Source organism: Heloderma suspectum, chromosome 3, assembly GCF_057233095.1.
Source record: "Heloderma suspectum isolate Gila_16-S chromosome 3, 16-S_ref, whole genome shotgun sequence".
Classification (NCBI taxonomy): domain Eukaryota; kingdom Metazoa; phylum Chordata; class Lepidosauria; order Squamata; family Helodermatidae; genus Heloderma; species Heloderma suspectum.
Window position 1 is genome coordinate 238,977,669 of NC_139460.1, and position 27,460 is coordinate 239,005,128.

Below are 27,460 nucleotides of genomic sequence, written 5' to 3' on the forward strand. Positions count from 1 at the left end.
AACATTAAAACTACAATATAACAATACAACCACAATAAAACCTAGCAGCAGTACAGGAGTTTAAAATACAGATTTAAAACAGCAAAGATAAAAATTTAGAAAGCTAAAATGCCTGGGAAAATAAAAAGGTCTTCACCTGGCGCCGAAAGGAGTACAATGTAGGCGCCAGGCGAACCTCACTAGGGAGCTCATTCCAGAGCCGGGGTGCCACAACAGAAAAAGCCCTCCTCCTAGTAGCCACCCGCCTTACTTCCTTCGGCAGGGGCTCACGGAGAAGGGCCGCTGATGATGATCTTAAGGTCCGGGCAGGCACATATGGGAGGAGGCGATCCTTCAGGTAACCTGGCCCCAAGCCGTTAAGGGCTTTGAATGTTAACACCAGCACTTTGAATCGGGCCTGGAAATGGACTGGCAGCCAGTGCAGCTGGAAAAGTACTGGCGTAATATGAGCTCGCAGGCCAGTCCCTGTTAACAATCTTGCTGCCCTATTTTGGACCAGCTGAAGTTTCCGGACCGTTTTCAAAGGCAGCCCCACGTATAACGCATTGCAGTAATCCAGACGAGAAGTTATCAGAGCATGGATAACTGTAGCTAGGCTATCTCTGTCCAGATAAGGGCGTAGTTAGTATACCAGCCTAAGCTGATAAAAAGTGCTCCGTGCCACTGAGTTCACCTGTGCCTCAAGTGACAGTTCTGGATCCAAGAGCACCCCCAAACTATGAACCTGATCCTTTAGGGGGAGTGCAACCCCCTCCAGAACAGGTTGAATATCACCTAGCCGGGCAGACGAACCACCCACTAACAGTACCTCCGTCTTGTCTGGATTGAGTTTCAGTTTATTAGCCCTCATCCAGTCCATTACCGTGCCCAGGCACTGGTTCAGAACAGCCACTGCCTCACCTGGTTTTGATGAGAAAGAGAGGTAGAGCTGGGTGTCATCCGCATATTGATGGCACCTCAGCCCACACCTCCGGATAACCTCCCCCAGTGGTTTCATGTAGATGTTAAACAGCATGGGGGATAGAATAGAGCCCTGTGGAACCCCATGGCACAATTGCCATGGCACAGAGCAATAATCCCCCAGCACCACCTTCTGGAATCGGCCATCCAAGTAGGAGCGGAACCACTGTAGTGCAGTGCCTCCAACTCCCAACCCAGACAACCTATCCAGAAGGATACCATGGTCGATGGTATCGAAAGCCGCTGAGAGGTCCAGGAGAATCAACAGGGTCGCACTCCCCCTGTCCCTCTCCCGGCAGAGGTCATCCCACAGGGCAACCAAGGCAGTTTCCGTTCCAAAACCAGGCCTGAAGCCCGATTGAAATGGATCTAGATAATCCGTTTCATTCAAGAGTGCCTGGAGCTGTCCTACAACCACCCGCTCAAGCACCTTGCCCAGGAAGGGGATGTTGGCCACTGGCCTATAATTGTTAACATCCTCTGGGTCCAGGTTAGGCTTTTTCAGGAGTGGTCTAATTACTGCCTCTTTTAAAGCAGCAGGCACCACTCCCTCTCTCAAGGAGGAATTTACAACCTCCTGGACCCAGCCGGACAACCCCTCCTTGTTTGATTTAATAAGCCATGAAGGGCAAGGGTCAAGCACACAAGTGGTCGATCGGACTTGGCCAAGCACCTTGTCCGCATCCTCAGGCCTCAGTAACTGAAACTCATCCAATAAAACTGGACCAGACGGTGCTCTGAACGCCTCTACCAATGGAACTGCATTAATGGTTGTGTCCAATTCATGACAAATCTGAGCGACTTTATCCTCAAAGTGCCGCGCAAACTCGTCACAGCGTGCTACCGAGGGTTCCACCATCTCTCTCCCTGGCCCAGAATGTAACAGGCCGTGAACCACTCGGAAAAGCTCTGCCGGACGACACTGAGAAGATGCAATGCTGGTGGAAAAGAACTGCCTCTTTGCCACCCTCACCGCCACAGAGTAGGCTCGATAGTGGGCTCTTACCTGTGTTCGGTCAGACTCAGCACAAGTTTTCCTTCACCTGCGTTCTAGCCGTCTCCCCTCTTGCTTCATTGCCCTCAGCACAGGTGTATACCAAGGAGCTGGCCGGGCTCTGCTCAGAGGGAGAGGGCGCTTGGGTGCGATCGTGTCAACCGCCCGAGTCATCTCTGCATTCCACAGAGCGACCTGGGCTTCGACAGGAGCACCAGCCATACCAGCAGGAAAATCCCCCAGAGCCCTCTGGAATCCATCGGAATCCATTAATCTCCGGGGGCGGACCATTTTAATAGGTCCCTCACCCTTGCAGAGGGGAAAGGCCGCCAGAAGTCTAAACCTCAGCAGGAAGTGATCTGACCATGACAAAGGGACAGATGTTAATTCCTCTACTTTCAGATCACCATCCTCCTGCCCAGTCGAGAAAACCAGATCAAGCGTGTGTCCTTTTATATGCGTTGGGCCGATGACATGTTGGGACAGCCCCATGGTTGTCATGGCGGCCATGAAGTCCTGAGCCGCCCCGGATACAGCGGCCTCGGCATGGAAGTTGAGATCCCCCAGGACCATCATCCTGGGGGTCCTCAACACCAAGTCCGAGACCACCTCCGGCAGCTCAGGCAGGGAGTCTGATGGGCAGCGGGGTGGGCGGTACACCAACAGAATCCCTAATCTGTCCCGGGTACCCAACACAAGGTACAGACACTCAAGATCTGCACTCGAATGAGCAGGAAGCCTGGAGAGGGAGATTGAATTCCTATAGACCATGGCAACCCCCCCTCCCCGACCCTCAAGTCGGTGTTGGTGCTGCACTGAGTACCCAGGAGGGCACAGCTGGGAGAGAGTGACCCCTCCCAGTTCCCCCACCCAGGTCTCAGTAATACATGCCAGGTCAGCCCCCTCATCCACAATCAAATCATGGATGAGGGAGGTCTTATTTTGGGCCGACCTGGCATTCAGCAGCATTATATTGTAAGATTAAGAATTATAAGATTAAGATTAAGAATGGCATTATATAAAATACTTTAACCTGCAACAATATGACTTCCAAAACCTGATGTTTCTGCCTCTTTGTCTCAGAAATGTATTGCCATCTCACTAATCCAGCATATATTGAAGTCATTTTTTTCCCAAATAAAATGAAGGATAAATGGTGTATCCTTCAGTGAATGAGTATCTATGACTTAGACCAGTATTTCTGCACAGGGTTACTGGTTTTTAAAGCTGGGGCCTACTTTTAATAATGGGTGTTTTTGGCTAGTTCTATGAGAATAATAATTTTAAAAAAGCACAGTACCCCTTGTTAGCATGATTAAATATTTTTGTGGACCTTTCTTTTTCAACTTGAAGCAGGAATTTGTAGTTAACAGTGATCGCTGCCATACCCTGAGGAGCAAACGCGCCTTCTCTCCTGTAGACCAGCCTGGATGTTAAAATCAGCAGGGGAGGTCCTGTTATCACTATCACTGCCCTTGGAGGATTGTCAGGCAGTGGTGCATGAAAGGGGCTTCTCTGTCGTGGCCCTGAGACTGTAGAATTCCCTCCTCTCTGAGGTGTGCGGCACCTTAATTGTATGCACTTTGTTGGCAAGTAAAGATGAACCTCTCCTTACCCAGGCCTTTGGAAGTGGATGAAGCTTTCGGATTTTGATTTGAATGAAGCTTTTAATGGTAGTTTCAAGTTGTTTTAGATTGTTTTATCCATATGTATGTACCCTGCCTTGGGACTGTAAGGTGAATGGCGGGCTATAAATTTAAATACCGGAGTCCAACTTCTTGCCCTCACGACATTTTCCTGGACTGCTACTTTAGGGCTTTACCAATATCCAAACTAAAGTAAGTACTGCACTGCTCAAACGTTTGCATACCATTCCTCTGTTTACTCCGTGAGGACCTCACACAGACTTGCTTGTGATGCACTTCATTTGCTTGGGAGTTGCAAAAAGATCTATAGAGTTTCTGTGTAAACTGATAGGATGGGAGGGGAGGGCACCTACAGGATCAAATTGAATTTGGTAAAATGGAAACCAAGACAACATGTTTGTATTTCATGGACAGTGTTCACAGTTCCAAGCAGAGTGGACAACATGTCTGAGAGGATACTGTAATGGAGCAGCAGTGACAGGCACTGGCCCAGTTTGATAAACCTCCAGAGGCTCTTAACTAGGAATGCAATAATTTTTTCAACTGCTAATGCAGTTTCCATTTTTCTCTAGATTCTAACATACTGGCAGTGGCCTGGAGTGAATGCCGAGGTTAGGTCAGCGGGGAGGAATGAGTGACTACATAGGAGTTTGCTGACGGTGGCAGGTCAAGGAGTTTGAGTAGGACAAATGAATTCAAGGGGGTTGCTCCATTTCTTCCCCATCACTACAGATGCCTTCTGCTGCTCTCCTGTTTGTCCTCCCTACAGCTCTCCATCTTGTCTCCAGATTCCTTCCTTTTCCTTCCTAGGTCAATCCCTTATATGGTAGGTATTTTGGGGGGTGGGATGGGAAGGAAGCTTTTGCAGCCAGATGACTGGTAGTTCTGCATCACCTCACAGACAAACACAGAACGTCCTTTTCAGCAAGAATGTATAATGTGCATATGACATTTTGATTTTACAATACTCTATAAAATTTAAAACAAGTATATTGAACTTTGGATATATTGTTAGTACTGAAGGATTTTTGTCTAGGTGCTAAATGAATAAGAAAAATCTGTTTTGATTTGCCATCGGGATTCCTTGTCTTTAGAGAACATAGCCATGCGGAGTGTGATTTACTCAAGCTGCCCATCTCATGTGGCACTAAGGACTGCTTCTCACTTTCTTTTATTTTGTCATTCTGTTGTACATGTTGTATTCAGGCAGAGACGCCATGTTGTAGTGCCATGTTATCATGCTACAATATGCAGTTTTAGCCCTCCATTCTGCTAACTCTGACACATGTATATAAGAAGTCTGTGGCTAGTCATAATTTTATTTGCTGCACTGCAGGTTTATGCAAATTAAATGTCTAGCATTCGCCTTTGGACAGCCTTAGTCTGATTTGTTATACATTATTGGTAATTACATAGCAAAGACAACAGATGATAATCAGTGGTAGATGACTAGAGGCCTTTGCTTCTGAAAAAACAAACAAAACCCAGCCTCTGTGCCTTTGTGCATCTGTCATCTATTTTCCATCTTATAAATGGCCTTCCTGTGTTCGGTGAATACAAACAGAATGAAATCAGAGCAGAGTGGGTCACTATTTGCCCACATGGAATCAGAGTCAAACTCTAGATTCCACACACACACACACACACCCCTGCTCCACTTTTCCTAGATAGCAATAAGGTATCCCTGCTTATTATACTTGTAGAGTCTTTGGCATAGCAAGAAATGATGCATCTAGGCCAAGTCATAAAACAGAAAGTAAAAGCACTGGCATTGTTGTAAGATCTCCAGCAGACAATGCTCTCCAGTGTTTAACATCCTTTGGCAACAGACAGCATGTTCAGATGACTCCGCTCAGGACTATAAACCACTTGTAAACACCTACTACAGGACTGGATTTCGTTCCCATTTGGCACACAAGTTTGTATCATTAAAGAAACAATATATTAGTGGGTGCTGGAAAGGTGACTGAAAGTCATGTTCACATCTCATTTATGGAGAATTATTTTTCTAGCCTAAAATTTTTAATCCTTGCTAAGCATAAGCTAAAATCTAGGATCTGAATCCAAACATTTCAGTTTCTAAGGCTAGATCTACACTAGTGCTTTTTGTTGGTATTGAAGCTCACTGATGTTGAGGCACATTGCACATTGCACATTGCACATACTGCTTTTCTAGCATTATTTCCCACTTTTTATTCCATATTATCCAAAATACCGCAACAGATGTTATTGTATGTGCTACAAGGTATAAATGTGCAAGAGAGATATAGCATTACCATGATGGGATCATATTGATATAGCATTACCATGATGGGGTCGTATTGACGTGAGGTGTAGATCTGGCCCGGGAGCACTCCATTTCAGATCTAGGTATAATCTGGGTTGAAATAAATATTTGAAAAGAATATCACATTTGAGAACTTCATAGTGCAATCCTATACATTTCTATTCATATCTTACTCCCAGGTAAATCTGTATAAGATTGCAGCTTCAGTAAATTCACATGCTTGAATCTGAATGCAGAGCCATTAACTGACTTGATATATTCTAATTACCACTTTGACCAGAATTCGTGCATTTCAAATCCAAATTATAATTTGTTTTAACAACAGTGCATGGAAGTCGATTTTAAATTTCTTGAAATATAAGAATATGGACATGCCCCTCCTCCCCCCAATACAGGAAAATAAGACCCTGTCTTAACAGTGATGGATCAAACTTTAATTTTAAGTGATAAAATAAAAAAAAAACAGAGTTATAAACATGGAAGGAATTGATATGTCCTATAACTGCAGGCCCACAAGAGGAATCAGCAAGTCAACACACTACAGAGGGTCTGGCATCTCTGAAGTAGGGGATAAGCTGATAACATTTTATTGGGAAAAGAAGCATTGTTATATTAACCAGTGTGAGCCACTGTGGTGTAGTGGCAAGAGTGTTGGACTGGGAGTCGGGAGATCCGGGTTCTAGTCTCCACTCGGCCATGGAGGCTCACTGGGTGACTTTGAGCCAGTCACAGACTCTCAGCCCAACCTACCTCACAGGGTTGTTGTTGTGAGGATAAAATGGAGGAGGAGGAGGAGGACAATTATGTACACTGCCTTGGGTTCCTTAAGGAGGAAAAAAGGCAGGATAGAAATGTAGTAAATAAATAAATAATATTAAAAGAATTCAGATTGGACACAGACTGGAAATACACAGATTTGGCCATCCCTACCTTTGGTGGATGAGATTTATTTATTTATTTATTTATTTATTTTCTAGCCCACCCTTCATCCTAATAGATTCCAGAATGGTGTGCAGTAATAAAAGTACATTATAATAAAAATAATAAATCCTTTATTACATTGTTGTTGTTCAGTCGTTCAGTCGTGTCCGACTCTTCGTGACCCCATGGACCATAGCACGCCAGGCCTTCCTGTCCTGCGCTCTCTCCCGGAGCGTGCTCAAGTTATTACATTACCTTCCCTATAACATAAAACCGAGAGATGTAACAAAAACCATAAAACTGCAGACAGAGGCAATAAAACCATTTTAAAATGCCCTGGCAAATAAAAGTGCCATAACCTGGTGCCAGAAATATTGTAATGTCAGCCCCAATCAAATGTCCTTTGCAGGGCCAGCCCTACCATTAGGGAGAGTGAAGCAGTCACCTCAGGCAGCAATTTTGGGTGTTATGAAAGGGTAGCAAATGGTTATTTTGTTGTTATTGTCCTTTTATTGCCAGGGATGGGAGAAGTGCTTGTAGGATTTTCTGCCTCATTTTCTAGCTTTGGGTATTAGGCACCTTGATTTAGGTGAGTGGCGGATCTCATTTGCTGCTCTGCCTCAGGCAGCAAAATATTTTGGACCAGCCGAGGTGCTTAGGGAGGATGTTCCAAAGTCAGGGAGCCAGCACAGGAAAGGCCCTCTCCTTTGTAACATACTGATGGTACTCAGAGAAGGGACTTATCTGCAGATACGGAAGAAAGATGATATGGCAGGAAGGTCTTGTTTTCTTCATTTTAACCCAATTATACTTTTGAGGAGAAAGAAAACCAAACTAATTATGTGAGCAATCCTATGCTCCATGGGAAGGCAACTGAGGGGCCATTCGATATGGCAGAAGTGCTGCTCTTGTCGGTGGAGAGAGGGGCCTGCTTGCAGGATGGCATATCCACTGATGGAGGTGCCCCTTGGGTAGCAGGTTGAATGCTACACTGTAGGCTAGGGGTGAGAAATTTCTTCCAGCCTGAGGGATAAATTCAATTTTGGAGAAGCTCTCGGGGGCCACATTCCAGTGGTGGGCAGGGCCAAAGGCAAAAGGGGTGGGGCCAAAAATTCCAGCACATTCCAGTAAAGCTCTAACTGCCAGTAACTCAGCCTGAGGCACTTCCACCTTTTAGAATGGGAGAAAACTGCACAAAATCCAGGAAGCCACCCACCAATCAGTGGTTTAGAGAAAGGGGGTGGGGCCAGGGCAAAGGGACGTGGCCATCAGGGAACCCTGGAGGGCCAGAGTGGATTTGGGCTTTGGATGTGGCAGTTGTTCTGCCATGGAATTTCCCATCCAACCACACAAACACCATAGGATTGCCCATAGGAGTTTGATAAAATCACATAAAATCCTTTGGAGAACATAGTCCTAAAATGCATCTTATCTGCAAGCCTTTTTACTGTTGCATTTGGTCATAATGTGCAGGTGTGACCCGCTGGTATATTTTTCTTTAAAAATCCTGAGTGGGAATATTCCTGCACATGCTCAGTAAAGGAGTGAGATAGGGAGTGGCCACCATTTTAGGCAGTTACCAAAATGCAGGTGGAAGAAGCTTGCTTTCTTCTCTCTGTAAGACCCTGAACCCTTGAGACAGGTTAGTAGGGAGGTTTCCTTTTGGATCTTTTTTTAAAGAGTCTTTTTTTTTTTTAATAAACAGTATGCATTCCTTGTCGTTTTATGTTCTTTTATATTATATAAAGGGCTGTTTACAAAGTTGTTCCTGTGTTGCTGGATCCTGGTCCACTTTGAGAAGATTGCTGCGGAGACTGTTTTCGTTCTTTGGCCAGCAGAAAAATCAAGCTTCAGAGAGAAGTTTTATTTATATTTTTGTTGTGAGCTTAAGCTGAAAGACAGAACTTTGGGAGATCTGTGTTCTGTTTTATTGTTTTGGTGATAAGTGAATTGTTATGCATGTAAGATTATTGCATGTGCATTATTATTGTTTTTAATTAAGAAATTAAAATGATATATGTTAATTGTCCCTGTACAAGGCCTTTGCTGTGAGTCCCTTTAGAGACCCTGAAGAAAAGTGTTACACATGCACAAACATATACACGTTTCATAGGATGTCTGTCCATGGTTCCCCATTTGAGACCTCAGAGACAGCTCCATATAGGAACTTTTTCCAACAAAAGGTTTTTTGCACTAGCTTTCCAATATGTCCCCAAACTGGCTCTTATGCATGTTTCGCACAATATGGTATGCATGTGTAAGAAACATGTTATGTGAAATTGCTCAGAGGCAATTTACTGAAGTCAGAGTAGAAGCTAAGGCATCCTTACTTTATTTGTATGTATTACATAGATTTCTGATACTCTGTATAGGCATGGATTGTTTGATATACTAATACAATATGGGTTCCTCTTACCCAAATGACATTGAGAAGGCAAACTAATTTGTATCAGCAACACAGTAATAAAAATAAATTGTGCCCTTTTTGAAAATTAGCCTCTTTCTCTAGCCTGGTCTACAGAGCAATTTTTGTCAACAGTTATATTACTGTTAGCACACTACCATGGTTACTAATGCCTGTCAAGAGAGTTTATATGAATAAGCACAATGGAAGATATTAGTAATGTTAATAATGGCTGTTGTCTCTTGGCATGTACTTCCACAGCCAAAGGGTAAGTATATATATCATAGGAGTAAGGAAACAGTATAACAAGCAAATGCTGACACATCTATTAACTTGCTTCAGAGTAATGATTATTACAAGGGAAATCAGAAAATAATGACTGAGGCTTTGCAAAACTAAAACAAAAATCGGAACCCATATTTATTCACTCCTGTCCTTAGCTGAAGGCTATGCTAGGAAAGCACTTTGGCTGTAGCAGCAGATAAAAGGGACTTCTTAAATTCAGCATCAGTAAACTTTATAGTTAACTGCAGGTTCTTGCAATTCATGAGGAAGAGTGGGAAGAGCGACTGAAAAGAGAGACCTGGACCAAGGTGTGAGTGGAGAGAAGCGGCATGCCATAAAATGGTAGGCACTGGGCTCACTGAGAGGCATGGATGGCGCAAGTTGAGGGACCTTAGTAAGGACTGGTGATCCAATGGATGGAAAGGAATGTGTGCAGGGGAAGGAAGCTCAGCAAGTCACAGGGCCACCTTGCCTTCCTATTGAATTGGACTCCGTCCTATCTTCTCACTATGTATACAACTGGCTGGCACGTCCCAAGGTTTTAGCCAGTGCTAGAATTTACCCAATCCTTGCATGTGTTTGGGTGTGTGCATCTGAATTTACCTTGATTTGCAGACTAGGGGCGGTATCCAATGCTGCTGTCGTGCTCCTGCTGTTTCTGTTGTGCCAGGAGCACCCAGAAGAAATTTTGGAGAAATTCTCATGGGTTGGGTTTGGGATTCTTGTGCTTACTTTACTTATGAGGTGGCCAGGGAGCTTAATTGCTTATAGGGTGGCCATGTACAGAGATTCATTGTACAATAATCTCTGTGGCAGCCTGCAGCCTCTTCAGCTTTCCACACTTTAGTTAAAGCCATCATGAGGAAGACACCATGAGGCAATTCCTCCCATGGGGCTTTTTCAGTTCAGGACAGCAAGTGGCCTGGGAGGCTGCAGAGCAATGGAAAGATGTGTAATAGAGAGAGAAACCACACACAGCACCCTCGGCCAGCTCGTACTATTTTGTTGTTGTTGTTGTTCAGTCGTTCAGTCGTATCCGACTCTTCGTGACCCCATGGACCACGAAGAGTGGCCTTCCTGTCCTGCGCTCTCTCCTGGAGCGTGCTCAAGTTCATATTCATTGCATCCGTGACGCTATCTAGCCATCTCATCCTCTGCCGTCCCCTTCTCCTTTTGCCTTCAGTCTTTCCCAGCATCAGGGTCTTTTCCAGAGAGTTTTCTCTTCGCATTAGGTGGCCAAAGTATTGGAGCTTCAGCTTCATTATCTGTCCTTCCAATGAGCACTCAGGGTTGATTTCCTTTAGGATGGACTGATTTGACCTCCTTGCAGTCCAGGGGACTCGTAAGAGTCTTCTCCAGCACCACAGTTCGAAAGCATCAATTCTTCGGCGCTCAGCCTTCCTTATAGTCCAGCTCTCACAGCCATACATTACTACTGGGAAAACCATAGCTTTGATTAGACGGACCTTTGTCGGCAAGGTGATGTCTCTGCTTCTTACTCTGCTGTCTAGGTTGGCCATAGCTTTCCTCCCAAGGAGCAAGCGTCTTTTAATTTCATGGCTACAGTCACCGTCTGCGGTGATCTTGGAGCCCAAGAAAGTAAAATCTGTCACTGCTTCCATTTCTTCCCCTTCTATATGCCAGGAAGTGATGGGGCCAGATGCCATGATCTTCGTTTTTTTAATGTTGAGTTTCAAACCAGCTTTTGCACTCTCCTCTTTCACCCTCAACAAGAGGCTCTTGAGATCCTCTTCGCTTTCTGCCATTAGGGTGGTATCGTCCGCATATCGGAGGTTGTTGATAATTCTCCCGGCAATCTTAATTCCGACCTGTGATTCATCCAACCCGGCATTTCTCATGATGTACTCTGCATATAAGTTAAATAAGCAGGGTGACAATATGCAGCCTTGTCGTACTCCTTTCCCAATTTTGAACCAATCGGTTGTTCCATGTCTGGTTCTTAGTGTTGCTTCTTGACCCTCGTACAGGTTTCTCAGGAGACGGGTAAGGTGGTCTGGTACTCCCATCACTTTCAGAATTTGCCACAGTTTGTTGTGATCCACACAATCAAAGGCTTTAGCGTAGTCAATGAAGCAGAAATAGACGTTTTTCTGGAATTCTCTTGCTTTCTCCATGATGCAGCGAATGTTGGCGATTTGATCTCTAGTTCCTCTGCCTCTTTGAAACCCAGCTTGTACTTCTGGTAGTTCTCGGTTCGCATACTGCTGAAGCCTAGCTTGTAGGATTTTGAGCATCACCTTGCTGGCATGTGAAATGAGCGCAATTGTGCGGTAGTTTGAACACTCTTTGGCGTTGCCCTTCTTTGGAATTGGAATGTAAACTGACCTTTTCCAGTCTTGTGGCCACTGTTGAGTGTTCCAGATTTGTTGGCATATTGAATGCAGCACTTTAACAGCATCATCTTTTAGGATTTTAAATAGCTCGGCTGGAATACTGTCATCTCCGCTAGCTTTGTTGTTACTAATGCTTCCTAAGGCCCACTTGACTTCACTCTCGAGGATGTCCGGCTCAAGTTCAGTGACCGCACTATCATGGCTATCAGGGACATTCAGATCTTTCCTGTATAGTTCTTCTGTGTATTCTTGCCACCTCTTCTTAATCTCATCTGCTTCTGTTAGGTCCCTGCCTTCTTTGTCCTTTATCATGCCCGTCTTTGCACAAAACGTTCCCTTGAGATCTCCAATTTTCTTGAAGAGATCTCTAGTCTTTCCCATTCTGTTGTTTTCCTCGATTTCTTTGCATTGTTCATTTAAGAAGGCCTTCTGGTCTCTCCTTGCTATTCTCTGGAACTCTGCATTCAGTTGGGTATATCTTCCCCTTTCTCCCTTGCTTTTCGCTTCCCTTCTTTCGTGAGCTACTTGTAAAGCCTCATCAAACAGCCACTTGGCTTTCTTGCATTTCTTTTTCTTTGGGACGGATTTTGTTGCTGCCTCCTGAACAATGTTACGGACCTCCGTCCATAGTTCCTCAGGCACTCTGTCTATCAGGTTTAATCCCTGAAATCTATTCCTCACCTCCACTGTATATTCAGAAGGGATATGACTGAGGTCATACCTGAACGGTTTAGTGGTTTTCCCGACATTCTTCAATTTAAGCCGAAATTTTGCAAGAAGCAGCTCATGATCTGAGCCACAGTCAGCTCCAGGTCTTGTTTTTACTGACTGTATGGAGCTTCTCCATCTTTGGCTGCAAAGGACATAATCAATCTGATTTCGATATTGACCATCTGGTGACGTCCATGTGTAGAGTCGCCTCTTGTGCTGTTGGAAAAGAGTGTTTGCTATGATCAGCATGTTCTCTTGGCAAAACTCTATTAGCTTTTGTCCTGCTTCATTTTGTACACCAAGGCCATGCCTGCCTGTTATCCCGGTGATTTCTTGACTTCCTGCTTTAGCATTCCAATCCCCTATGATGAAGAGGACATCTTTTTTTGGTGTTAGTTCTAGAAGGTGTTGTAGGTCTTCATAGAACCGATCAACCTCAGCTTCTTCGGCATCAGTGGTTGGGGCATAGACTTGAATTACTGTGATGTTGAATGGTTTGCCTTGGATTCGTACTGAGATCATTCTATCATTTTTAAGATTGTACCCCAGTACTGCTTTTCCCACCCTTTTGTTGACTATGAGTGCTACTCCATTTCGTCTAAGGGATTCTTGCCCACAATAGTAGATATGATGGTCACCTGAATTAAATTCGCCCATGCCTGTCCATTTTAGTTCGCTGATTCCCAAGATGTCGATGTTCAATCTTGCCATCTCATGTTTGACCACCTCCAGCTTACCTTGATTCATTGATCTGATATTCCAGGTTCCTAAACAATATTGTTCTTTACAGCATCGGATTTTCTTTTCACCGCCAGACACATCCACAGCTGAGTGTCCTTTCGGGTTTGGCCCAGCCGCTTCACTCTTTCTGGCGCTACTTGGAAATACCCTCTGCTCTTCCCCAGTAGCATATTGGACACCTTCCGACCTGAGGGGCTCATCTTCCGGCGTCATATCTTTTAGCCTTGTGATACATTCCATGGGGTTTTCTTGGCAAGAATACTGGAGTGGGTTGCCATTTCCTTCTCCAGTGGACCACATTTTGTCAGAACCCTCTGCCATGACCTGTCCGTCTTGGGTGGCCCTGCACCCAAGCCAGCTTATGGCTTCACTGAGTTACGCAAGCCCCTTCGCCACAACAAGGCAGTGATCTATGAAGGGGTCGTACTATTTAGGTAAGTTCAAAAACCAAAAGAAAAGCAAAATTCTGCTCAGAAAAGTGGAAGCCTCAACATAGTTGATGCTGTTGTTATTTGCAGGAGCAGTGCAACAAACCAAAAACCCTTAGGAAAAAACAAAGAACCTGTGCTACAACCCCTGCCAATAGTGAGCTCTATCTATGAGACACTGTTGGAGAATGTATCCTCCCCTAGGAGAAATTCGGTGAAATTGTTCCCCCAATTTCTCTGCCCACAAATACACTGGAGAATTTTGAGAGGCCATTTGCACACAGCTCTAGTTTTAATATTTCACATGGGGTTCCAAAATGGCTGACAACAGCAGCCTTATCTTTTCCACTGTTTGATTGACAGGATGCTTCCTCTAACTTCACAAATCCATTGGTAGGCAAATACCCCAAAATCTGACCTTGTCTCTGATTAAGCACCTGGGAAATGTAGAAGAGTTTGCAGTGGGCTGAGTAACAATGGCTCCCTAAAATTCTCCACACTACTTGCAGGTAGAAAAATGGAGTACCCAGCATTTTGCACAATATTTTCCAGATGCGTGTGGAATTCCTTTACAGTTGCTGGGAAGAGAAAATGCTCAGAAACTTATTTTCTGAGAAATTTTGGCCCAGCGTTAAGTAGGCAGTAATGAAGATCAAGAAGAATAGGTAGTATCTGACAAGTTCACTGGACTGTGGCTTCTATGGAAAAATGCTTTGTGGTTTATTCCGGGCAGAGTCAGAAATGTTTGAGAACATCTTGAAAAACTTACCATCTTGTCTCTGTCGGCATCTTGGTGCTTTGGACATGCCTGAGCAAAACGATTTTGTTTTCTTAGTATTAGAAAATTGCTTATTGTATAAGACAACATGGAAAAAGGTATTGACTCCACATTTATGGAATATCATTTTCTGTTGTAATACACTTTGACTGGGAAAGGGGGAATTATTTTACAGCATTCTCTATGTCGCTGAGTGGCGTGTATAAACATGATGCAGCTAGAAAATCAAAATTAGATATATGGGGAGATTAAAGTACTCCCCATCAAAAGCAAGCAACTACCAGTGACTACAAGATAGTGATTAGAGTATCCCCAGCTGCTATGGCTGTAGAGTAGATAACACCCATGCTGCCTTCCCATTATTGATACTACAGATATGCTGTTATAGTCGTCTTTTTTGCTTCCCCATTCCCAAATGGTGGGATGTTCAGGTATGGGCATCAAGCTCATGGATTGAAAGTGTCAAATTTCTTATCCAGCAGATGCCAAGGACTATTCCTATAACTTTGCACCAAAATCTGCACAACCTGATTTGAACAACAGACCAGAACTTTTACTTCAGGCGAAGCTGTTTCTGCGGATCTAGTAAATTAATTTGTTTTATCTATCTGATTTTTACCCCACCCTTCCTCCAGTTAGCATAGGGCAGCATACATTGTCCCCTCTCCCCGATGATCATCACAACATCCTGATTAGGCTATGAGATAGTGACTAGCCCAACAGGTTGTCTGGTGAGCTTCATGGCCAATGAAGGGATTGAACCCATGTTTCCCCAGTCAAAGGCCTACATTCTAACCACTGTGTCACACTGGCTCTTTAGGCCAGCCAGCCTTTCCCCAGCTGGTGCCCGCCAGTTGTTTTGGAGTTCAGTTCCCAGCATTCCTGCCTACGGTCCATGATGTCTGGGGTTGATGGGAGTTGAAGTCCAATATATCTGCAGGGTGCCAGGTTGGGGAAAGCAGCTCTAGGTCCTTAATGAGTTGTTACTTGAATATGATGTCATATTTTCTCCTGGCTTGCTATGTGTGCTATGCATGCACACATTTTTATTGTACGCATCCCTTCCTCACATCACAGGCGGAAGGTAATGCTAAGGCACACAGAAAATGGGCCTGTAGCAGGGTGGGGTGGGGAGCTAGGGCTGCCCTATCCCCCTAAATTTTCTCTGCCCCCTCCTAATTTTTTAAAAAGACAAAGAAATACTGTATTACAGAATAAATACAGAAATGGTACAAATTCTTTTATAATTGGGCAGTGCCACAGTCGAATCTGCCCACAGATTCCTAATAGTATATGCAACTGAGGCTCCACCTGAGATGAAGGAATGTTTGACTTATGTGAACAGTTGTACATATTTTTTTTAAGATGGGGCATGTTGCTCAGATTGGTAAAGGCAGTTATTTAAAACTCCTGTTGGTTCAATGATGGACTGGACACTTGGATTCAGTTATGGTTATACGTTTAGAAGCAGAATTCATTCTTTCCACACTCAAAAATTGTAAAAATTCAAATTTCATCAGCTCTGGTGGTGGAGGCTGATAATTAACAGGGTCAGAGCAGGCATGGACAGCAAAGTTAACCCTTTGCTCCTCTGAATCAGTCCTAAAAAAAAGTCTCTTCTGAAGCTGGTATTAGCTTTGGGGGGAAGTCTCACTTTGACACCTATAGGGGGGATTTTCTCCCAGTGCAAATGCCACCTTCAGAGGAGGAATTTTCCTCCGGACTGCAGCAGAAGATGAAATGTTTCAATTCCTTCTCCATGTCTGCTCTGATCTCATTAGTTATCTCCCACTCCCCAGCTGATGCAATTTGCAATTTTTTTTTAATTTGCATGTTAGCCAAATCTAGTTTGGCCCTAAGCCTATACCTATATAGCAGCCTTTCCCCACCTGGTGCACTCCATACTGTGAGGGTTGGGTATAATTTTATTTATTTATTTATTTCATTTCTATACCGCCCAATAGCCGAAGCTCTCTGGGCGGTAATGAGAGTTGTGGTCTAACAAAACTTGTAGGAAGGCAGTTGGGAAAGGCAGGTTAGTCACATTCTAGTTCTGCCATAAAATAGTTTTAGGGTGCAATCCTATGCAGGTTTAGATTTAAAAAGTCCTACAACTCCCAGCATTCCCCAGCTAGCTATGCTGGGAGTTGTAGGCCTTTTTTTCTGTCTAAACCTTGCATAGGATTGTACCTTTAGTGAAAATAATGTGAAAATAATGTCTACAAAAGATTTCTGTTTGGGAGGATGAAAGCCATACCTGCAGTATGAAAGCAGAATGGAATTCAGAAGGCTAGGAAAAGGTAAAGCCATCTGGGACAAACAATGCAGGTCTTTAAAAAAGTTCTTCACCTGTATTACCTATCCCATTCTTAATATCATCTAAATGTGAATCAGCATTTCAAAGAAGATACTGCATTAAAATAGCTTTTAAATAGCTTTCCCAAAAGTATCATTCAGAAAGAGTTTAGGGAAAGTCATACCTTTGACATGTCTTTGGAAAAAAACACCATTTAAAATGTTTGCAAATTAAAAAGAGATTTCACTTCCCTGCCTATGTGTTCCATAAACAAGAGCTGAATGCAAGAAATTATGGAAATAAATGTGCCATGAAAGTTGGCTTTTTTATTATAAGGCTAAGAATAATCATCCAAGATGTTACATCTTTTACTGATCTGAAATGTTGCAATGTTGAAAAGGCTAACTTGCAATCGGTTTATTGTAAATAATTAGTTATTAATTAATTATTAATTATATCCAAGTAATTATTCATAATTACTTATGAACAATGGCATTCATAAGTAAACAATATTAGGCATAGTTTTTAGACCTTTAAAAATATATCTGCCTTTGTCAACATTATAGGAAAGGATACTGCATCTGCTTGATTTCGGAAGTGTATTAGATTCCATATAGATCTCCCCCAAGACCAGGGGAAGTGGCTGTTGAATGACTTACATCACTGGGAGTGTCATATGGAGGCCCTTTTAATGAGGGAGCAAGTGATGCAGGAACTCCTTTCCCTTGCTTTCATCTGTTGTGACTTCATAAAGGCCAAGCACCACATGCCTCTGGTCCTGGTTGGGCAATGATTGCATGGGCAAGAGCCATGCGATCAGTACCAGGCCTTTAAACGTTGCAGCACTGCCATGGGACAAAGGCACAGAAACGCAAACTCCCACACCGCTGCTGGAATGGACAAAGGGCATTTTTAATAGCCTAGTCCATATAGCAGATAGCACATTTAAACCGATGTGGCCTGACTGTAATCCCAAGCATTCAGCTATAACTATGTTTTGGATTGAGCTGCCTCAATAGACATTTAATCCTGTTTGATCACATGCGCAAGAAACAGCCACCCATGTCACAGATGTACCGTTTGTGCACCATCCATTATAAAAGATAATGTCACAAATGGCCATAAAGCAGATGTTCAAAAATATATATCTAGAGAATAAAAAGCCATTAGTTTTAAAATAGAGCTGGATAATGTATGTAGCTTATTGTTAGGTAGATTTTAATCTGATGTCCCAGTAATGGCACTTAGTAATGGTAAGTATTTCCTTCCAAAAGACTTCCCCATCAATCCCCCTCTCTTCCTCTGAACTGAATGAAATTAAGTTCCCTGTGCATAGCCCTAGGCTGATGGGTTTAGTGAATTTTCCTCTGTGGGAGTTCAGAGGCAAATGCCTCAAGCCAGACTTGCACATTGTGGCCACTTCCTTGCCCTGTGGCTGCTCATCTAGCAGATGTCTGACTTAGTTGCTACAAGCAAAAGCTGTGATTTTTGCACATCATTGCTCATCTCTCACATGTGTGCAAAACCTCAGCTTCTATTTATGGAGAATGAGTCAAGGGTCCTAATTCACTACAATCAACAATGCATTTTTTAAATAAATGGCTGTTGCATGAAACAAGCAAGAGGTGTCCTTGCATGTGCAGTGTTTTAAGACTGCTGGATTGATTAGGAAGTATTCCCTTAAAATGATGGTGGGAAACATGAGGCTCTCCAGATATTTTAGTCTACAATTTCCATCAGCCCTAACCAGCATAGCCTTGCCTTCCTGGGCAAAGTACTTGAGCGGGGGATTGCCAGTCAACTCCAGAAACTCTTGAATGAAACTGATTACGTAGATCCATTTCAATTGGGCTTCAGGCCTAGTTTTGGAATGGAAACTGCCTTGGTTGCCTTGTGGGATGACCAAGAGAATAATAGAGAGAGTGTGACACTGTTGATTCTCTTGGACCTCTCGGTGGCTTTCGGTACCATCAGCCATAGTATCCTTCTGGATAGGCTGTCTGGGTTGGGTGTGCTGCATTGCAGTGGCTCCACTCCTCCTTGGATGGCCAATTCCAGAAAGTGGTGCTAGGAGATTATTACACCGTGCTTTGGCCACTATGCTATGGGGTTCCACAGGGCTCTATCTTATCCGTCATGCAATTTAACATCTACATGAAACTGCTGGGGGAGGTTATCCAGAGATGTGGGCTGAGGTGTCACCAATATGCAGATGACACATAGCTCTGTCTTTCTTTTTCATCAAATCCATGCAAGGGAGTTGGTGTTCTGAACCAGTGCCTGAACGCAGTAAAGGACTGGATGAGGTCCAATAAACTGAGACTCAATCCAGACAAGAAGGAGGTACCGTTAGTGGATGGTTCATCTGCCCGGCTAAGTGATGTTCAACCTGTTCTGAAGCATTGCACTCCCCCTAAATGTTCAGGTTTGTAGTTTGGGAGTGCTCTTGGATCCAGTATTGTCACTAGAGGCACAGCTGGACTTGGTGGCACAGAGCACCTTTTATCAGCTTAGGCTGATATACCAACTACGTCTTTATCTGGACAGAGATAGCCTAGCTACAGTTATCCATGCTCTGATAACCTTTCATCTGGATTACTGCAATATGTTATATATGGGTGGGACTGCTTTTGAAAACAGTCTGGATACTTCAGCTTGTCCAAAACAGGGCAGTGAGACTGTTAATGGGGATTAGTCCCAATTCAAAGTGCTGGTTTGATCTGTCTCCCAGGTTACCCGAAGGATCATCCCCTCCCGTGTATACCTGCCCAGACCCTAAGATTGTCTACAGAGGCCCTCCTCCGGGTTCCCCCATCAAATGAGGAGAGATGGGTGGCTCAATGGTAGCACCGCAGTTGTGGCATGCCTTCCCCAGAGAGATGTGTCTGGTGCCTATGTTGTGGTCTTTTTAGTGCCAGGTGAAGACCTTCTTATTCTCCCAGGCATTTTAGTTCTTCAGTTTTTGTTACTTCTAAGCATGTTATTGTATTTTTATTTCTTTACACTGCTGTTAGTTTTTTTCTTCAGTCTTATACTGTAGTTTTAAACTTTGAGAAGTTTTATATTATGTTTTATCATGCTGTACTTTATAGCTTTGATTGTTGTGAACCACCCAGAGAGCTTCAGCTATTGGATTTTATAGAAATGTAACAAAAAAATACAAAAAAATATTTTAACTATTTATTTATTACATTTCTATACCACCCAATTGCTGAAATGATTTGTAGGCCAAAACATCTGGAGGGCCACAAGTTGCCTGCCTCTGACTTAAATACCAAATAGATCCTGTACTTTTCAAACTAAGTTTTATCTCAAGCTGCAGATCTGTACAGAGCTTCCTCTGTTGCATCTCTCCTCCCAGACCAGAGGGAGTGGCAGTTACTCTTATCTGTTTAATCCTAGAATATGCAATTTGTGTGTATCTAGAAGCACACATATCTTTACACACAGAGCCTATTAAATGCGGGTAGCCTAGGAAGTTGGCAGCATGGCAATGTGAAAAGTCTTACAGCATAACATAGATGCACCAAGGGTTACTAACAAGATGATGGTGGCTGGCTGGCACTGTTATATTTTTCAGCAGGTTCAAGGCTAAACGATGTGCTAAGTTACATACATAGCATGCAGCTGATCCTCACTATTTTTTTTTTTTAACCTTGAAGTAAGCATGCCAGACCCTGATCTGGACTGGGACCACTACACACAGGTAGGTGAGGTTTAAACCAGTGGTGTTAAACCACTTTCAGCTCGAGGGCCAAATTCAATTTTGGAGAAGCTGTCGGGGGCTGCATTCCAGTGGTGGGAGGGGCCAAAGGCAAAAGGGCCATGAGGGACCATGTGGTATGAGAGACCAATACTGTGACATCTTTTTAAATCCTTCATGTCAACCAAAGTTAACCCTGAGGGACTTTTTAAAATTTTTCCGGGCCCATTCTTCTGGTAATATAGAACTGTCTGTTTTTTATCTAGCTTTTTTATTTTTAGTCTCAATTTGCTTTAGAGTAAGAATGGCCAACCTGATAATGTGGTTGCATTATAAAACATTTTTTTTAGGCTGAAATGCCTTATCCAGAATTAATACTACAGTGTCACTCTGTCCATTGGAATCTGAATGTGATTAAAAAGAGAAGTGGGCCAAACTCCTGCTGAAATTGTAGATGGTGGCAATGTTTCCACATAAGAAGCCAGGCTTTCTGGCTTATCCTTGTTTACTGTGAAAGAGCAGCCAGTTGTCAGTAAACGAATCCTGGCTTGTTTGGGAGCAACAAACCAGGATCTCATGTTCAGACATCACAATAACTTATCCCTTCCTGGTTTGATTTACTGGCAAGAAGGGTGGAGTGAAGCAGGAGTGAATGGACTTCATGGAATCCTGGTTTATCATTACATGCAAATGCGTCCTGTGAATATGATGGAGCATATCTAGCTGTATATATGCTTAAGAATCCATAGTTCCTACATTTGTTGGCAGGCAATGGCATTTTTAATTAAATAAAACTGCAGGACAGATTCTTGTTAAGAGTCAAGGAAGTCACTGACTCCTAGAAAAGGAATCTTTCTACTCAGGTCTTTTTCAGAACGCTTGCAAATTCTGTTGAGTTTAGCTCTTCAGTGTTATCTTGCAAGGCTCCTTTGAAGCCACTGAAAAGAATGAGAAATCCATATTATTTTTTCCTAGAGGATCCTTTGCATTGTACCTTGCAATGTTCCATCAACTTACCAATTTACAGTGTGCATGCTCTCAGTGAATATGCATTGTTGAAAGAGATAGTAAAGCTCTTATCTCATTAATGACTTGGCAACAGTATAAATGAAAATGAATACTAATACAGTCAGAAGTAACCTTGATGCCAAAGTGAATTCAGTGTTGGGAGGATTGTTCATATTCAAATAGAATTTGTGGCCTTTTTTCTCCCTATCTTCAGTGTTTGCACTGCATGTGAAAATTCAGGTAAAGATAATTTCACTAGCTTTAAAAAGAATACAGTGGGTATCTATTTGTAATAATTTCATGTGCATAATAAAATAAATTGCCTTGGGACAAGTTCTCTTTTGGAGTAATTCCATTACCTGTCAGTGCTTCTTTTAATATATTAGAATCAAAAATGAAGTTGAACAGATGGAGTTCTTAATGGGAAAATGCAGGTCCACTGAAACATTTGGTATATGGTCATGATGCTATTACGTTTATGTAAAAGGTGGGGAAATTAAATTTTAAATTTTCCCTTTACATGTGATAGCATCTAGCTCTTTATAAATACCAGCACTATCTTAATATTATCAGGTTTTCTGTGAATAGACAGTAGAAACATTTCTTGCAATTTGTACATCAGCAAACTCTTTAGTTGTCTCCAAAGAGCAAATGTCCTTGGGGGCATGAGAATTGTATTGTTAAAGTTTACAGCAAATTTTATAAGGTATGAATTTAACAGCATAAACAAATGCAAACAGAATAATACTCTAAGTACAGTCTGGGTGCACTGTGGTTCTAACAGAAGGCAACCATTTGGTGTTTTTTTCAAGCATTTGCAGTTAAGATTTGGTACAGCATCACTATAAGTGTATGTGGTATGTTTCTTGTTTGTACTGTTTTCACAAAAAAAAAAGGAAATTGGCAAGATAGTAAGCACAGAAGCACATGCTAAGTTCACCTTATTCAACGTGTAGCAAAATTTGTCTGATTTACTTTGAGGGATGTCTGGAACCTGAAATGGTGGTGACTAGATTTCCAACTCACAGAGCTGATAGAGAAGGATACCATGGTTGATAGGATCAAAAGCTGCCAAGAAGTCAAGGAGAGATCAGCTATGTTATTCTCCACCAGCCTCTTTCCTGACAGAAGTCAGCCATTAGGCTGACCAAACTAATGCCAGGCCTGAACCTGAATTGAAATGGGTCTTCTTCAAGAGAGCTTGGAGTGGAATGCCACCATCTACTTGAACACCTTGCCCAAGCTGGGGGTATTTGTGACTGGGCTACAGTTGTTACTATCACCTGGGTCCAAGGATACCTTTTTCAGGCATGGTCACACTACCACCTTCTTCAGTGAAGCTGGGACAACTCCCACTCTCAAAGAGGCATGAATGAATCCTGGACCCATCCAGTCAATCCCTCTGTGAGATGTAACCAGTCATAATGGGCCAGGACTGAGGTTGGCTGAAACCATCCCAAGCAGCTTGACAACTACAGCAACAAACTGAAATCTATCCCATAAACTTAGAGCTGATGGTACTCTGAATACATCCATGGAGACTATCTCAATTACAGCATCCAGATTGGATCAGATATGAGTGCTTTTATCCTGGAAATGTCTAGCAAATTTATCACAGCAGGCTTCTGAAGATTCTTGCATTTCTCCCATTGGGCCTAACTGAAGGAGACCCAGAACATGACCTGGAACAGTTCTGCTGGATGACTGCCCAGTGATGCAATGGTGTTGGGTGGTTCTGGTGCCTCCATCACTGCCAAACAGTAGGCTCAGTAATGAACTCTCATTTGTTCTCTGTCATACTCTCACTATGAGTCTTTCACCACTTGCAATCAAGCCATCTTCCAACCTGCTTCATTTTCCCCAACTCACTGGTAAACCAGGGAACCAGACAGGCTCTGCATCAGGGGGGAGGACACTTTGGAACATGTGGGGTCAACTGCCTGTTTCATCTCTCTAGTCCAGCCTTTCCCAACCTGGGGCTCTCCAGATGAGTTGGACTGCAACTCCCATGATTTTGGGAGTTGTAGTTCCAACATATCTGGAGGGCACCAGGTTGGGGAAGGCTGCACAATTCCATAGTGATGCCACATGCCAGCACTTTGACAGGGGTATCAGCCATGCCATCCAGGAACTCTCCAAGGATTACGGATTGTTATGAATTTGGGTCTTTGCTGATCGTTCCAGTATTTAGGAAGTATAGTTCCAGTATTTTGGCTGCCAGTTAACTACCTATACACTTCAAACAAAGTGTACACCAAAAATTGTTTTAGGTGGATTCAGTTTTGGTTTTGTACTAACAAGAATTAGTAAAAGAAAATCTTTTTGATCCATTTTTCATATTTATTAGAATATGCTTATAACATCACATCAAAATATATTGTGTATATAAAAACACTTTTTGTTGTTAAACAGAGCATTGCTAAAAAAATCTTTAGATCTTAATAGCTTAAAAAGGAGAGATCTCATTTTAAGTACCAAGTTCCCCATTCAATACTGAATAGGCTATTCAGCTGACAGGTACACAGGCCTGTTGAGCTTCTAATAAGAAGCTCTCGCATTCTAAAATCAGCACATTTTAATACCTTTTTGTGTAGAAATTACCTCAAAACTAATATCTACTGTCCCAAAGATTAAGGCTCACACTCTTAATTATTTCATTGTTATTAAACATTCTTTAAAAATTAGAACATAGATACAAGGCCTACATGTACACCTTTCAGGCTAGATAAGCTCAATTTTGAATGATACATTTGAGAAGATAACTGCTTACTCAAAATTTTCCAATTAAACTTAAGTCTACAATTTTTTCTAGACATCTGTAGATCAGGTTTTTTGATGTTCATACCTTACACAATATTTTTTGCTCATTCATAGACAAGCAAAAACTTTAAGTACACTTTTGACCTGGAATAATGCAGTCTCACACTGTTCATTACTCAAATATTTTTTGGCTTTAACTCAGCATTTTCTCTTTGGATACCATCCAGGTCAACTTGACCGTTATTTTTTATTTCAGTTGCCTAGAATTCATTGTGCACCTTGTTTTCCGGTGTAAATCTTCCATTTAATACAATTACTGCTTTTTACTTATTTACATTTTCAGTGTCTTAATTATTTATCATTAACATTTGGTATTTACATTTCATAATAAGACATCTTACATTGTTTTAAGAAAATGGATTTGCGTTTTTTCAATAGTTTTCCCAGCAAGTCCAATAAAGCAAAACCAGCTACTTCCTAAAAATCCAGGACACCTTCAGGATTCCATAAGCCTCTGGGACCAGAAAAGCCTAACTGATCGCCTCTGTGATGTGGAAGATGTGGGTTATGGCAATGGCATGTCAGCAAGTGCAGCTTTTTATGCAGGGATGAGAAAAACAACATCTGCTAAAACTCTCACTACAGAACTATAAAGCATGCAGGGGACTTGCCCTTTTTTTGGTATGTGGTCACCCTAGCTTCCAGCAGAACAGAAATTCCCCTGGGAAGTCCCTGGTTCTGCGAAGATGTTATTGCTACTGCATAGCCTGGGAATTAGAGAACATGCAGCACAAAACAATACCTTTGGCTGCAGGTCAGCTAACACAGTAGAAGTTATCTGATGCAACCATAATGTCTTGCTCAAGATTAGAAAATGATTTTGTGCCTTTGAAAGCTCTTATGTATCCACCTGAATTGTACGTTTGTATATGCTTTAGGAATAGCGGGATAAAAATAGTCCCGTGTAGCACATTGTGGAGTTTTTGTTGCTAAGGGCTCTGTTGCTTAGAAATCCAGTTAACTACAGTCCTTGAAATGCAAAGTAAACTTGCATTGGCTTAAACTTCACAGTGCCATTAGTCTTTATTTACTACTGTTGCAATTTTTCTCCATATTGTGTCTGAGAGAGGCAACCACTTCCTCCAGCATAAATGAGACAAATGCATGTTAAGATGTCCTCTTGCCACCCTGATTCTTGGACACGGGGAATGAGTCAGATCAATTTTCAAGACACGGAGGTCCTGTTTGATGTTCAAAAACTAAGCCCCATCAATAATAGATAATGGCCCCAAATGAAAATTGCAGTACATTTTTTTAAAATAAAGGAATTAGGTGACTACATACAGAGGTGGCTTGATCTTTTATTTTGTGGCATCATAGCTGGTTTGACCCTGTGATCTGCACTTAAGAACAGACTTTCCGTCTTCAGATCATGTTCAGACCCCGATGGACTGACTGCTGGTGTGTGTGTGTGCATGTATGTGTGCCACAGTCTTTTGTTAAGGAAGGCAAATGAATGGTAGTTATATATAGATGTTTGCAGGTCTTAAAATAATACAAGTTCCGTGTTTTCATGGCACAAATGTCTAAAAGGAACCTCAGATTTCTTCTGTATTAACCAGTGGCAGACCTCCACACACAAAAATCTTATAAAACACCACAGGGATAGAGGTATGTATGTATGTATGTATGTATGTATGTATTTGATTTTTACCTTGCCTTTCTACCAACAAATGGTACTCAAGGTGACTGAGCAGCAGATGACCAGCAAAGCTCCTGTATTTTTAATACAGAAGAGTAAATGTCAGCCGGTGTAGCTTTTTATGTAGAGCTACATAAAAAGCTGTGGGCAACTTCAGGGGGCCTGGGGGCGACTTTCCACCCCTGGACCCCACATGGGCTGCGCTCCTGCCACTGCCACAGTGCCAAATTTGACAGCACAGCAGCAGCCCCAAAACAGCAGTTTGCCACCAAATTTCAGCAGCCAACCACTATGCAGCCTTAGAAAGGAAAAATTAGCCTGAAAACAAGTAGTTTGCCACTGATATGTGCCAGTTTTATCTGCCACCACTTTAATGAATTTGGCAATATGCGAGTGGCACACATCGGGAGGAGGGGTGCATGTAGTCTGCATGTTGCCCACTCTTTATGTAGATGTAGAATAAAGGAAAAACTCCTAATACCTTCTCCTACTCAGCTGTAACAGAAAACAAACTTTTGTCATTATATAAGTCAATCTCTGGCTTCTATCCCATCGTCATCCATCCTGAATTTTTGGTGAGTTTTTAGAGGTCCGCCTGTCTTTAAAGCTGGGGTAAGCAGTAGGTAGTTTGGGATCTACTGGTAGATCTCTGGCTGATTTGCAGTAGATTGATAAGGATTTCTGGATTCTAGTTGTTTAGCAACAGAAGCAACAGAATGATTCCCCACCATAAACTATACACTGGAACCCGTGGAGCTGGTGGCTCTGATGTCAGTGGGGCAGTGAATTCGTTCTGGGTTTCAGTCAGAACTCTAAAGGAGCTTCACACCTTGGATAGCTCCTTTAGAGTTCTGACTGGTTCTGACTGAAACCTGGATCGGCTTTATCACCTCGCTGACATTGGAGCCACCAGGCTCCACCGGCTGGAATGAATAAAGAAAACCTTGGAGTATTTTTGTCTGGAAGGCCTGTGAGTTCCATTCATTTCTGTGACTCCAAATACAATTATTTAATTCTAAGTGTATTTCTTTTGCACCAAGCTTTGGTTGGTGGATCTAGGGGTTCTAGTAAAGAAACAAAGTAAATCCCGCAAGCCTGAAGTCTGTTCACCTCTGCTTTATAAGGTATGTCCATCCTTCATGAGCAAGATTAGGCCAGTGCACAAGAGAGGGAGGAGACACACTAGACGTCTTGTGTGTGAACAAGTATCCCAGCCTCCATCTTCTTTTATGCCTAGTTTGCCTTTCCAGAGACAAGACAGCAACCAAGGAACAGGCTGGGCCATAGAAGATGGGCAGGTGGGTGTGGGGCAGGTGAAGCCAGGCCTCTATCTAACTTCTTCCACTATCCCCATTTCCCTGTTTGCATTGCTCAAGGGAACAAGGAAGAATTGGGCCTGGCTGACCATTTGCCAAGTCCAGACAAGCAAGAAAGCATATTATGATTTGAGGGTAAATTGAAAGCACATCCTGTGGTTGCTTA